The following is a 13887-nucleotide window of genomic DNA, read 5'->3' as shown; positions in this document are numbered from 1 at the left end:
CCAGCCTCCATCACTTCCTCCCGCAGGTCATTCCATTCACGTACCACTCTCTGTGTGAAAAAGTTGCCCCTTAGGTCTCTTTTATATCTTTCCCCTCTCACCCTAAACCTATGCCCTCTAGTTCTGGACTTCCCCGCCCCAGAGAAAAGACTTTGTCTATTTATCCTATCCATGCCCCTCTATAAACCTCTATAAGGTCACCCCTCAGCCTCTGATGCTCCCGGGAAAACAGCCCCAGCCTATTCAGCCTCTCCCTATAGCTCAAATCCTCAAACCTTGGCAACGTCCTTGTAAATCTTTTCTGAACGCTTTCAAGTTTCACAATATCTTTCCAATAGGAAATTGCAATATTCCAACAGTGGTCTAACCAACGTCCTGTACAGCGCAACATGACCTCCTAACTCTTGGACTCAATATCTGCTCCTTAAGTACTCTGGGAAGAAGAGCATTAGTCGTTGGGGCCTTATCGGGTTTCACTCCCATCAATTTCCTCAATACCATTTCCTTACTAATAAGGATTCCCTTCAGTTCTTCCTCCATGCTTGACCCTCTGTCCCGTAGCATTTCCTAAGGTTATTTGTGTCCTCCTTAGTGAAGGCAGATCCAAAGTATTTTTTCAATTGGTCTGCCAGTTCTTTGTTGTCCATTATGAATTCACCTGATTCTAATTGCATGGGACCTACATTTGTCTTCACCAGTCTTTTTTTCTTTACATATTTACAGAAGCTTTTGCAGTCAGTTTTTAGGTTGACTGCAAGCTTACTTTCATATTCTATTTGCCCCTTCAAAATTAAACATTTTGCACTCTTCTGCTAAACTTTATATTTCTCCCAGTCCTCAGGTTGGCTGCTTTTTCTGGCCAACTTATATGCCTCTCCATTGGCTTTAACACTATCCCTAATTTCCCTTGTTAGCCATGATAGAGCCACCTTCCCTGTTTCATTTTAACACCAGATAGGGATGTAGAATTGTTGAAATTCATCCATGTATTCTTTATATGTCTGCCAATGCCTATTCACCATCAACCCTTTAAGTATCCTTGGCCAGCTTATCCTAGCCAATGCATGCCTCAAACCATCAACTGAATTCTTTAAGTTCAGGACCCTGGTTTCAGATTTAATTGTGTCACTCTCCATCTTAATGAAGAATTCTGCCATGTTATGGTCAATCTTCCCCAAAATATCTCACACCACAATGCTGCTAATTAATCTTCTCTCAGTACACAATATCTGTTTGAGATGGCATGCTCTCTAACTGGTTACTTGACATAATACAGAGGTGAGAGTGACATCAGTTGAGTTGTAAGTGACTCTTTGATTATAATCAATCAAATAACTGTTAAATAGATTCCAGCGGAGTTACTATCTCTGATAAATTCCCCTTACTGGGACCAATAGCAAGACTCAAACCTGTGAAGGCATAAGCAGAACCTCAGGTGACATTATGCTGGCACCAGCTAATCAAGAGGCAGCTTCTAGGACTGTTATCTAACTGAGGTCTGCCTCCTAGAGATGCAAGCCCAGTCAGAGAGCCAGCAGCTTAGCAACATTGGCAAAACAAGGAAATGACCATTGTTGGGGCTGCAGCAAGATGAAGGGAGCTTCCATGTTGCGGCACATTAAACAGCGAGGTTTTTAAATTTATGTGCCAGGGCATCAGGGGAGTTCACCTCCCCCGCCACCATCCTGTCCTGTAATGGTGCCATAGCTGCAGGGTAGCTCCTTCACGGGTCACTGAACAGCCATAAAGGAGGACCCAACCACACTCCAGATTTACACATTGATGTTTTCACAGTTTACCTGGCAGTTCTCTCTTAATTCCTTTAATTGCCTGCCACCTCTGGTTAGTGGGATGTTATGCAGCCAAAGTTTCACTCCCCTTACAATAAATTTTACTATCATTTTATGAGACCTCTTGCCTCCCAGTCAATCTACAGCAGGCTGATACAATCCAGCCTAAAATTTCCATACCACAATTAAAGATTAGATTATTAAAGTGCGTAAATCTACACAATCTAATTAGCTTTTCTCCTTGAATGTAACTTGATTTAATAAGATTTTGCAGCTATGCTTAGCATGTGAAAATGCAATTAATACATAGATCTTTAATTAAAAGAAATTAATTATACATATATTCCAAATTAGTGAACTGGTCATTTTGAATGAATATTGTGCTGAAAGAATTGATTCACTTGTGTTCACTTTAAGCCATATTAGAAATTACAATGAATAACTGTTAATTACTCAAGAAATGAGAATGTTCTATATAAATAAGTAAACATTTTGCAATGGGAACATTAATATGAAAATATTTTGCAGGTTTGTTGATGAATCAACAAACTGAGTTTTTTTTTAAGAAATAGTGAACTAATTGCTCGGTAGTTAAAAAGGGGTTATCAACCTGCACAACATGAGAAGAGAGCGATGATTAGTCAAACCATTGTTGGCATGGAGATACAGCAGGAACAGTTAACTGTAAATCTTAAATTTTCAGGCCAGGCAGGTAAACTCTGATTGATCAAAGTTTTGCAATGAGAATGCTGCAGAGATTGACAGTCTTACCTCAATGAAAAAGGTGTAGCATATGTACACATTCCCTTGTCATTTGTAAAACAGGGCTAACGCGTTAATATATGTTGCTTCTAGGAAACACACATGTTTCACACTGCGAACCCTACTGATAATCTTAAGTTGGTTTCTAATGTAATCCTTAACATAGTAAAAAGATTACTTAGTACATATTGTCCAATAACAAAATCACAGCAAGCCACATGATCATCATGCCTATGGTTACAAGCCTCTGAATACCATGTCCAATGTTAGATGTGATTCTTCTATTAGGAGAAAGTGAGGACTGCAGATGCTGGAGATCAGAGTTGAAAAGTGCGGCACTGGAAAAGCACAGCAGGTCAGGCAGCAGCCGAGGAGCAGGTGAATCAACATTTCAGACATAAGCTCTTCATCAAGAATGTGTTGATTAAATTATCCAGATTGAATTAATAATTAAACTGGAAATCAATTTAAAATTATCAGTTGGGCTCATGGAGTGATGGATTTGACTTGGAGATATAACTTCCCACAATCAATGACAAATATCTAATACAAATGTTTGAAAAAACTTCTTTCAGAGTAAAAAACAAATGCTGTCAGGTCTAAGACACCTCATCCCCACCGAGTGGAAAGCAAGAACCTCACCATGGCCTCCTCTCATAGCTGGCTTGAAATCCATTAGGGAATCTGCCTCCACATTCCACATCTTCTAGTTCTATCCAATTATATATTACTGACCATGGGGCTCCCATTCCACAGTAATGCCAGATCAAAGGAGTGCATCCATGCTGTCAAAATCTACAATTACCCCACCCTATTGTCAAAATTCAAGTCTATTGCCAAAGCTCAATCGCACTCCCTATACAGCAATGCTAAATACTTAGATATCTAATTAAAACTGTAAGAACTACAGATGCTGTTAATCAAAAACAGAAATTGCTGGAAAAGCTCAGCAGGTCTGGCAGCGTTTGTGGAGAGAAATCAGAGTTAACGTTTCGGGTCAAGTGGCCATTCCTCAGAACTCAACTAACTCTGATTTCTCACTATAGATAGAATGCTGAGCTCATTCCAGAAATTTCCATTTTTTTGTACTTAGATGCCTAACTTGATTTGGCACATCTTTCATATCATCTTATTCTCTATTCACAGTTTTTAAGACTGATCAGTAAAAACTGCATACATAGGTTAAAAACTCTACATTTCAAGCTCTGCATGTGTTTCCTGTGTGCCAGATCTTTATTTCCTGTTGTGAAGCCTTGCTATTTGTTCATGAAAATTGGAACGTTACAAACAAAATAGGTCATTCGGCCCATCAGATTATTCAAGATTGGAGTGGTGCTGGAAAAGGACAGCAGGTCAGGCAGCATCCGAGGAGCAGGAAGATCAACATTTCGGGCAAAAGCCCTTCGTCGTCGATCTTCCTGCTCCTCGGACGCTGCCTGACCTGCTGTCCTTTTCCAGCACCACTCCAATCTTGACTCTTGTCTCCAGCATCTGCAGTACCCACTTCCGACATCAGATTATTTCACCATTCAAATAGATTCGAACTGATCTGTACTTCAACTTTATTTTCATGCCGTTGTTCGCTATTCTTTTCCTAATAAAAAGCTAACTGTCGCAATGAATTCCTTTTTTTGTGAAAGATTCTAAAGGTTTGTTTCCTTCTCTCTCGAACAGCCTTACTCTCATTTTAAGATGATGTCCTCTTGATCCGTCTGTCACCAAATAGTTTCTGTGTACCTATTCTACCAAAAATCCTTTATGCGTTTAAAATACCTTAATAAAATCACCTCTCAAGGACCTTAAGCGAGGGAATACCACTTTATGCAATCTGCCATCAACATTTAAGCTTCAAAGTCGTACCTTTTTGTACGGGCCTTCTGCAAAGTCAATATATCCTTCAGATGCTCTGTCCAAAATTGACCTCATGCTTTCCTGGGGGGTCGGACCAAAGCTGTATGTACCTGAAAAATAATTGCGTCTCTGATTACCTTTTCGCCTCTGCTGCTGGTTTTTAATGAATTGATAGTTCGATATCAAAATCTCTTTGTGAATGTATTAATCGCGTTGTAAAATAGTCGTGCTGTGTCATTGAACAACTTGGTCACTGCAGGGTGGAAGTGGAATTTAGTGAAATAATTCACTCCCTCAGTTCCAATACCACCTAAACTCATTTGCAAGTGGCTTTCTCATGAAAATCGGATTAGCTTTAAACTCCAGATTTGAACTTTTGAATATTTCTGTATTGTGTACAAACTAATATGGCGTTGCACACAAGGAATGAAGAGCAACAAGTCTGACTTAGGCCAGATTGAGGAGGTGAGAGGAAGTTAGTTGAAGCAGAGCAGCCTCCCTGTAGTTACTAGTGATGCAAAACTGAGGTACTATAGCACCACCGATGACAGCAGGATGTAATTACAGCATGATGTTTGTATTAGCTGTTTCCATCAGAAATGTGGAAGTTAACTTTAGAATGGAAATATAACATCAGGGGAAAGAAATGCAAACATACATAAGAAATGTAATATTTTAAAGATATGTCTTTGACTGTTCTTTTGTGTCAATTTATGGCCTCACATTTGTACCCATAGTGCCTTTCAACTCTTCCTGTTGCAATGGTCTGCTTGCAACTTTGTGGGTCTGTGCTTGTGACTGGTGGTTTCCACTTACCCACTGATTAGCCAATCGAAAGACCTTTGATATCATTTACTAATACTACATGATTTGTTTGTATGTTGCCAGTCCATTCACAGATATGCCTGGATTACAGTTCTACTGATCAGTGTTTTAAGTCCAATACTCAGGTCTACGTCCCTGCTCAGTCATCTTGTGGCCTGTTGCCATCATCCCATTACATTTTCAGAAAATTCCAAAATCTATTCTCAAACACTTCTGTTTCAGTTTGACCTTGCTTCATTTGTCATTGCTACAACAGCCCATTTTCAGACGCTCATATATTGCTGATCCCTGACCTTGCTAATCCATACATCTGGTTAATTTCTATTTCATATTCAATATTTTGTCAATTAATTTGTCATTTAACAGTTGAATAATAATGTCTTCTCCATTCACTTCCCTCTGCACAACACTCTACTACTCCATTGCTGTTGTCTACTTCTCCCTTTCCCTCTCTGTCCTTCGCTTCACTTTTCCCATCCCTGCTCTTCCCTTTTCTCCTTTCCACCCTCCTCTGCCTCCATTTGTAGTTCATTGGCTTTCCTTCCCCTTTTATTTCATTTCTGTTGCTAAGCTTACAATGTTAATGTCATTCATTCCCACAAAGTTGTCTCTTCTCCTGGGATGTAGCCCTGCTGCATATCTCATTGTGGTCATTGATTCACCTTTTTCAGCCACTAGTGCTCTATTGACTCTTAGCAAAGCAACAATATCCCGACAAAGTCTTAAACTATTGGTCCTTATAAATATGCTCAGTTTCTCCACATTTCCAATTGCCATTCTCCCCTACCTAATTTCCAACCCTACCCTTTATAACCATAGTTTTTCTTTCCTCTCCCAATTACTGACTTTCCCCATTTTTCTTTTGTCTGCACTATCCACTTTTCTTTCTCTACTATACCTTCCTGGTGTCTAGTATCACAGAGTTTCCTCTAAACCCAGCCCAATTATTCCCTACCTTCTAACATTAAAATCATTTAAATTCCACATGGGTTTGATTCCCTGGAAGCAATGCCATGTTAGATCATTTAATATACATTAAATATAAAAGTTTGCACTTTTTATTTTACAATGAAGTAAACAGAGGTGGGCAATTAAATTCCTAAAGCAGATAATATCAGCTAATTCAGTGCAGAACCAGAGAATAAACCTAGGACATTCCTGGACTGTATGACTCAGCCTCTCAATGGAAATAATCTTTGACAGGAAAGTATTTTTAAAAAGTTTTTATGTGGAATATCTAAATGAATGACATACCTCCTATGGTAATAATTTCATATGGTACCTCATCTTCCTAACAATACACTCAGATAAAAGAAGCTACACTGAAATATCTTGGTAATCACTAATTAACTTAAATATGTATAACAAGTTAATTTTATTAATAAAATTTAAATGATAGAAAGTCACAATCAATAAAACTGGAACTGTAAACAGGCAGATTTCTAGAAATTCATTTCACTTCAAGCCAGAGTTGACAGTCACTCTTATCCTATCACTATTAAAACAAATTGATTTTAAATGGCCCATTTTATGCTCCAATTGGGAAAAGGATTGGATTGTCATTACAGGAAATCATTCCCAGTCACTGTAACTAAGTAGTTAAACTTCTTCAATATGAAGAACATTTGGAGGTTTTAAACTATTGCAAACTATATTGTATTAATTTTATCACTGGAAAATGTGTGTACATTATGTGCACCTGCTCTATAGGATCTGGCTGAATCCTGAGATTCCACTTTATTTTAGGAAGAGCTGTGATTACGCACCTTATTAAGATCAAACATAATTAAGTAAAACAAATATATAACCAAACAGAATTGCAAGTATTGGCAAGTACTTTTACAGCCAATCATCTAAGATGTTAGAACAAAGTATGTGGGTTTGGGAAATATCCATGAACTAAAGAAGAGAGCTGATTGATAGAAATTGTTTCTTGCTTCACTATATGGAAAAGGAGCTGGCTGTGTGGTGAGTATCTGCTAAATTGGTTAAAGACTATTCTATTTTTATGTTTTAACATAATATACATATTGGTTGTAAAGTTAAGATAGTACATACAAAACAAAACAAAGAAGTGAATAACATAACTAATTAATTAACAAATTGTTAAAAATGGCAGTTCCAGTAATGTCAAAAAGCGTAGCACTGGAAAAGCACAGCAAGTCAGGCAGCATCTGAGGAGCAGGAGAGTCAACATTTCGAACTGTACTTTTCCAGTGCCACACTTTTTGACTCTGATCTCCAGCATCTACAGTCCTCACTTTCTCCTAGTTCCAGTAGTGTGTCAAAAGTTGCAGTATGTGAGAACTCCAGGATACCATTGTGGTCCAAGGCAAACATATCCATGATAAGTGTTTGAAGTTGGAGCAGCTTTGGCTCATAGTTTATGAGTTGGAGGCTGAGCATCAAGGAGGGGGAAAGTTACCTGGATTCTTTGTACCAAGAGGAAGTCACACCTCTTAGGATAGAATGTTCTGCTGTGGTCAGTGGTCAGGGACAGAAGGGTATCACTGCAGGTAAGGGGACCCAGAGGACAGGAGTGCAGGGGTGTCAGCCTCTGCAATTGTCCAACAGGTGTGGGGTTCTCTCAGATTGTTTGGATGAGAGCGGGGGCTGGTGTGTGGGGTGAATGAGCTAAATGTTCATGGCACTGTGGTACATGAAGGTATTCAATCAGGGAGTCAAGAGAAATAAAATGGTAGTAGGGACAGCTCAGTCAGGGGACTTCACATACTTTGCTGCAGAGAATGGTGTAAGTCCAGAAGGCTGCATTGTCTGCCCATTGCCAGGGTTTAGAATATCTGCACTGGTCTGGAGAACTGTTTGCAATGGGAATGGAGGCAGGGACGAGCCAATTGTCAGAGTCCATGTAGGCATCAATGACATGAATTGAACTAGGAATGAGGTTCTGCATAGCCAGTATGAGGAGCTAAGCACTTAGTTAAGAAGCAGAACAATAAGGGTAACAATATCTGGATTATTATCTGGACTATGTGCAAATTGGCACAGGGTAAGCAAAGTTAGAGAGATGAGCAGGTGGCTGTAAGACTAGTATGGGAGAGGTGGGTTCTCGCTCATAGGGCTCTGGTACCAATAGTGGGAAAAGTGAGATCTGTCCCATTGGGATGGTATTTATCTGAACATTAGTGGGCTGGTATTCCTGTAAACCATGTAACTAGGGAAGTAAAACAGGTTTTAAACTAAATAGTGAGGGCAGAGGCCCAAATTTGGAAATTTATGAAGAATCAAAAAGTAAGAATAATACAACAGAGGATGGAATTAATATAGGAAATTACAGGACAAATAACTGGAAGGGACAGAGAATGTAGATCAGACAGCAAATCAGCACATAAAACCAAAAGTCTCAAAAATAACAAAGGGACAAATCTTTAGGCAATGTATTGAACGTACATAGCATTCAAACAAAACAGATGAACTAGTAATACAAATTGAAATAAATAGGTATGATCTAGTGACCATAACTAAGACAGGGCTGCAGGATAAGCTAGATTGTGATCTGAATATTGAATCGGATGTGCTATTTAGAAAGGATAGTAAGCTAAGAACATATGGAGGAGTCGCTCTGTTAATTAAAAATGATGTGAGGGAAGATCGGGAAGGATGGCCTTAATTCAAGAATCCACAATGTAGAAGCACTCGGGGTAGAGATGAGGAATTATAGAGGCAAGAAGTCACTTGTAGGAGTTAGAACAAAGAACAAAGAAAATTTACAGCCCAGGAACAGGCCCTTCAGCCCTCCAAGCCTGAGCCAATCCAAATGTACTGTCTAAACCTGTTGTCAATTCTTAAGCATCTGTATCCCTCTGCTCCCCACCAACTCATGCATTTGTCCAGACGCATCTTAAATGAATCTACCATGCCTGCCTCTACCACCTCTGCTGGCAACGTGTTCCAAATGCCCACCACCCTCTGTGTGAAGTACTTTCCACGTGTATACCCCTTAAACTTTCCACCGCTCATCTTGAAAGCTTGACTCTCATTATTGAGTTGTGCATAGATAGGAATGAGGTTCTGCATAGCCAGTATGAGGAGCTAGGCACCAAACTAGGAGAGGGTATCAAGGAAGGGATAATGTGAGTCTGTCTGAAGACTGCAGCAATTATCATGGGGAATTTTAAACTACATATAGACTGGAAAAATCAGAGAGGAAAACCAAGTCTATATGAGAAATTAATGTTTTCAAGACAATTTTTTAAACAAACATATTATGTCACCAACCAGACAGCAGACTATACAAGACTGTTTTGACCAATGAGGTAGGATTCATTACTGACCTCATCGTAAAAGCATCCCTGTGTAGTAGCAATCATAATATTATTGAATTTTACTTTCAGTTTAGGGGGTAGGTGTAGATCCAAAGTTACTATTTTAAATTTAAGGGCAGTTATGAGAAAACAGAGCAATTGAAAGTGAGTTGGCAATTTAGGTTAAGGGATAGGTCATTAGAGATATGGTAGCAAACATTTAAAGGAATATTCCAGGAAGCTCAGAAAGATACATTCCAACACATAAGAAAATTCTAAGAGATGGACCAACCATCTGTGGTTTATTTTAAAAAATCAAGACTAGTATCAAACTCAAAGAAAATACACATGTAATTGTCAGAAGATCAGACAGAATGTAGAAAACAGTAAAGAACTACTAGAAGATTAATAAGGAGGGAGAATTTAGAGTATGAGAGAAAGTTAGCCAAGAATATCAACACAGATGGGAAAAGTTTCTTCAGATACTTAAAAAAGAAAATAATTACAAAATATATCTGGTCCTATAGAACATGACTCTGGGGAATTAGTAATGGAGGATAAAGAGATGTCAGATGAATTGATACAAGTAACATCCTGGAAATAGCTATAAATCAAGAATTGGAAGGTAGGAGCAACTCAAGAAAATTACAATTATCATGGAAGTAGTATGGAGTAAATTCTTGAGACTACAATTGACAAGCCCCTGAGTCCTGATGGATTTTATCCTAGGGTCTTAAAAAAAGGTACCTGGTCAGATAATTGATGCATCATTTTAATTTTCCAAAACTCATTGGATTTGGGAAAGGCTCTTTTATATTGAAAAATAGCTAATGTAACTCTTTTTCAAAAAGATAGGGAGACAGAAATCAGGAGAAGACAGATCAGTTAGCTTAACATCTGACAAAGGGAAAATGTTAGAAGCTATTATTAAAGTCTCATTACAGTGTGCTTGGTTATGTTCAAGGTACAGCCAAAATAATTTAGTCAAACAGAAAGCACGTTTAATTAATTTATTGATGTCCTTTGAAGAAGTAACTTGTGCTGTGGATAAAGAGGAACCAGTGGATGTATTGTACTTAGATTTCTAGAAGGCATTTGATAAAGTGCCATATCAAAGGTTAAAACATAAAACAAAAGCTGTTGGTGCAGGCGGTAACACATTTGCATGGATAAAAGATTGGCTGGCTAACAGGAAGCAGAGAATAGGAATAAATGGGTCTTTTTTTAGGCTGGCAAGTTGTCACATGTGGTTGGGCCCTCACCTCTTTACAATTTATATAAAGGATTTGGATGAAGTGACCAAAGGTATGGCAGCTACTTTTGCTGATGACAAAAGATAGATAGGAAGGTGAGCTGTGGAGAGGATATAAGTAGGTTAAGTGTGTGGGCAAGGATCATGAAAATGGAACACAATGTGGGAAAATGTGAAATTGTCAATTATCTAAATGGTGAGAAATTGCAGAGAGATCTGGGTGTCCTAGTGCATGAATCACAGAAGGTTGTTATACAGGTGCAGCAAGTAATCCGGAAAACTATTAGAATGTTATGTTTAATTACAAGGGAATTGAATGCAAGAGCAGGAGGGATATGCTTCAGTTATACAGGGCAATGGTGAGACCATTTTTGGTGTAATGTGTATAGTACAGGTCACCATACTTACAGAAGAATAGTAATTGATTGAATGCATTTCAGAGAAGGTTTACTAGACTAATACCTGGAATGAGAGGATTGCTTTCTGATGAAAAGCAAAACAGGATTGACCTGTATTCTGTGGAGTTTAGAAACATCAGAAGTAACTTAACTGAAACCTGTAAGATCCTGAGGGGGCTCAACAAGGTGGATGTGAAAAATATATGTTTCCTTTTTTAAGGAGAGTCTAGAACCTAGGGATCAAAGTTTAAAAATAAAGCGTTGCTCATTTAAGACGAAGGAGAGAGAAGAAAAATTCTCTGAGGGTTTTGAGTCTTTAGAATTCCCTTCCTTAAAAGACAGTAGATGAAAAATCTTTAAGTGTTTTTAAAGCAGAAATAAATGGATTCTTGCTTATCAATAGGATGAAAGGGATGTGCAGGAATGTGGAATTGAGTTCAAAATCATGTCAGCCATGATCTGATTGAATGGCAGAGCAGGCTTGAAGGGCTGAGTGGCCTATTCTTGTTCCTAAAGTAGGTTATAGCAAATGGAATCCAGCTCTAGTAATTCTAGTAATGAAAAATAATGATGGCATTTGCTATACAACCATACGTCCTGCCATTTTTATTTTACATGAAAGAGCCATGCATTTGTTCACTTCATTGCTTACATTCAGCTCAATGACAAAGAATCAATCTGGTTTCATTTCTGTTTCCATGCAGCTAAGAGTGTGCAGAGTATGATGATGGGTACATGTATTACATCCTGTGTGGCAGATCAACTGTTTAATTTGACTTTGTTTTGAAACAGCTGATATTACTGTCCAAGGGATCCTAAAAGGGATTCTGATATTAAAAACAGAAAATTCTGGAAAAAATAAACATGCCTGGAAGCATCTGTGGAGAGAGAAATGGAGTTAATGTTTTGAGTCATATTAGATATTTCTGCAGAACTTCAGAAAGGGAATCATTGCACTCATTTACTGTTGTCTCTTATCTAACAGCAATGGCTACAATGGTAATTCCTGGTTTTGCAATAAATCAAGGATTCATGTTTGCAAAACAGAGTCTAATCTCAGAGGCATTGCAGAAAACACTATCAAGTACACAGTACATACAGTAGCCTTAGACTAAGGGATATAAGGGAAAAGTACATGGAGAAAGAGTTAGAGTAAAAGTAAAGGAAAGGGTTGAATATAGTGGTAGGTTTAGGGAACCTGGTCTGAATATCCTGTTGAAGATGTACAAGACCAAATGTCACTTATTTTAAAACTACATACTGTGAAGTTAAGACAAGTTTTTTGGTTATCCAGAGTGCATCATTTTAACACACATATTTCTTGCAAAGTATTCCACAATTCGTCAAACCCCTGAAAATGTTGGAAAATTTTCATCTAACTCGTCAGGCAGGAAACACACAATCAGGTCAAATGCTAACTTCACAGCCCACACCTTCCTCCCTTCTCCCACCCAATTGTTGCGCTTTATGGACCTCAGGAGAGAGGAAAAACTAGGAAGACTGTAAATACAGCATTGCACCTGATCTTAATACTTTCTGATGAAAGACCATCAACCTGAAACATTAACTCTTTACAAATTATTCCTGAACTGTTTTATATTTCAAACATGATCTGTTTTTATTCAAATTCCCAGTATTTGCTGTACTTTGCTTTTTCACCCAATTCCAAAGGGTAAGTTTTTCCAAATGATTTTTTTTCTTTGGGAAAATGGAGATGTTATTAGGTCATACTCCTATCATAATATATTTATTATTGTGTACAGCCATTTTCATAACAGATGTAATCAACATCCTAAGAACAACAGCTGCAGTTACCACAGGAAGGGAAACTCATTTTCAGAAGCATTTACAACAAAGCACTTCATCTTCTATCTTTTTCAGAGGAAAGTGACATTCTTTGGAGTCAGACCGAAACACTTAGCTCACCATTGGTGTCAGCTTTATGACTAGAAAACAAAGTGGCAATAATAAGGATCAACTCAACTTGTGTTTGTTGTGAGAAATTTCAATCTCTTTTTTTCACATTCTTGAGAGTACAACCACTGCCAAAAGGAACAGAACATACTTATAATATTAACCTTCTGTTTATTTTGCAACATTCATCGGCAAATATTAAAAAGCAGAGCATCTCAGGGAGTCTTCATGCTTTAAAAATAAACCCAAACTTAAAATATAGATAATATAATTGCTCATTTAATGATCCTAAATAACTTTGAATGCAAGCTGAGCTGAAGTACATTAATTGTTACTGTGCCTAGAACTGTATTCTACATAACATTAGCTTCAATTGGTTACATTTAACATTTTTGTGTTAATGAATGCTTAAAAGCTTTATTAAATCTTTACCAATTCACAACAATTTCATGATTACTTATTGTTGAACTCTGCAAGACTATATTCATCAGACAGAAGTAGCAAAAGCCTTGGTCCATACAAATACTTTTCCTGGCTGTACCTCCTCCAGTTTGGAAAAAATATTACCAGCACTTTCCATGTTCTATTCTAAAGTAAAACTGCGAGATGTGACATATCAAACCGATAATTAATCTGACTGAAATCCAAACCAAAGTACTGTGGATACTGGAGATCTGAAATTATGATGAAAAAGGCTGGAAATATTAAGAAAGGTGGTAAGGAAATACCAGAGAACTAGAGACCAGTGAGCCCATGCCAATGGTGGCAAGTTGTTGGAAGGAATCCTGAGGGACAGAATATTAATGTATTTGGAAAGGCATGGACTGATT

The 13887-nt window shown here is 38.0% G+C and overlaps 2 long non-coding RNA genes across 2 annotated transcripts in view; one reads left to right on the top strand and one right to left on the bottom strand.

The window, feature by feature from the left end:
* Positions 1–13887, top strand: part of LOC148149386 (uncharacterized) — a 104302-nt gene that overhangs the window by 9306 nt on the left and 81109 nt on the right. The window lies entirely within an intron of this gene.
* LOC122553517 (uncharacterized) overlaps positions 1–13887 on the bottom strand; it is a 146235-nt gene that overhangs the window by 121039 nt on the left and 11309 nt on the right. Inside the window, exon 2 of the long non-coding RNA XR_006312746.2 lies at positions 4413–4513. This is a non-coding gene — a long non-coding RNA (uncharacterized LOC122553517). The remainder of the gene's footprint in view (positions 1–4412; positions 4514–13887) is intronic.

The sequence above is a fragment of the Chiloscyllium plagiosum genome, unplaced genomic scaffold, assembly GCF_037043375.1.
Source record: "Chiloscyllium plagiosum isolate Xiang-an unplaced genomic scaffold, Cpla_swu_hap1 HiC_scaffold_8, whole genome shotgun sequence".
In the NCBI taxonomy this organism is placed as follows: Eukaryota; Metazoa; Chordata; class Chondrichthyes; order Orectolobiformes; family Hemiscylliidae; genus Chiloscyllium; species Chiloscyllium plagiosum.
Note: the sequence above shows the minus strand (reverse complement) of the source record. Positions and strands in the feature narration are given on the sequence as shown.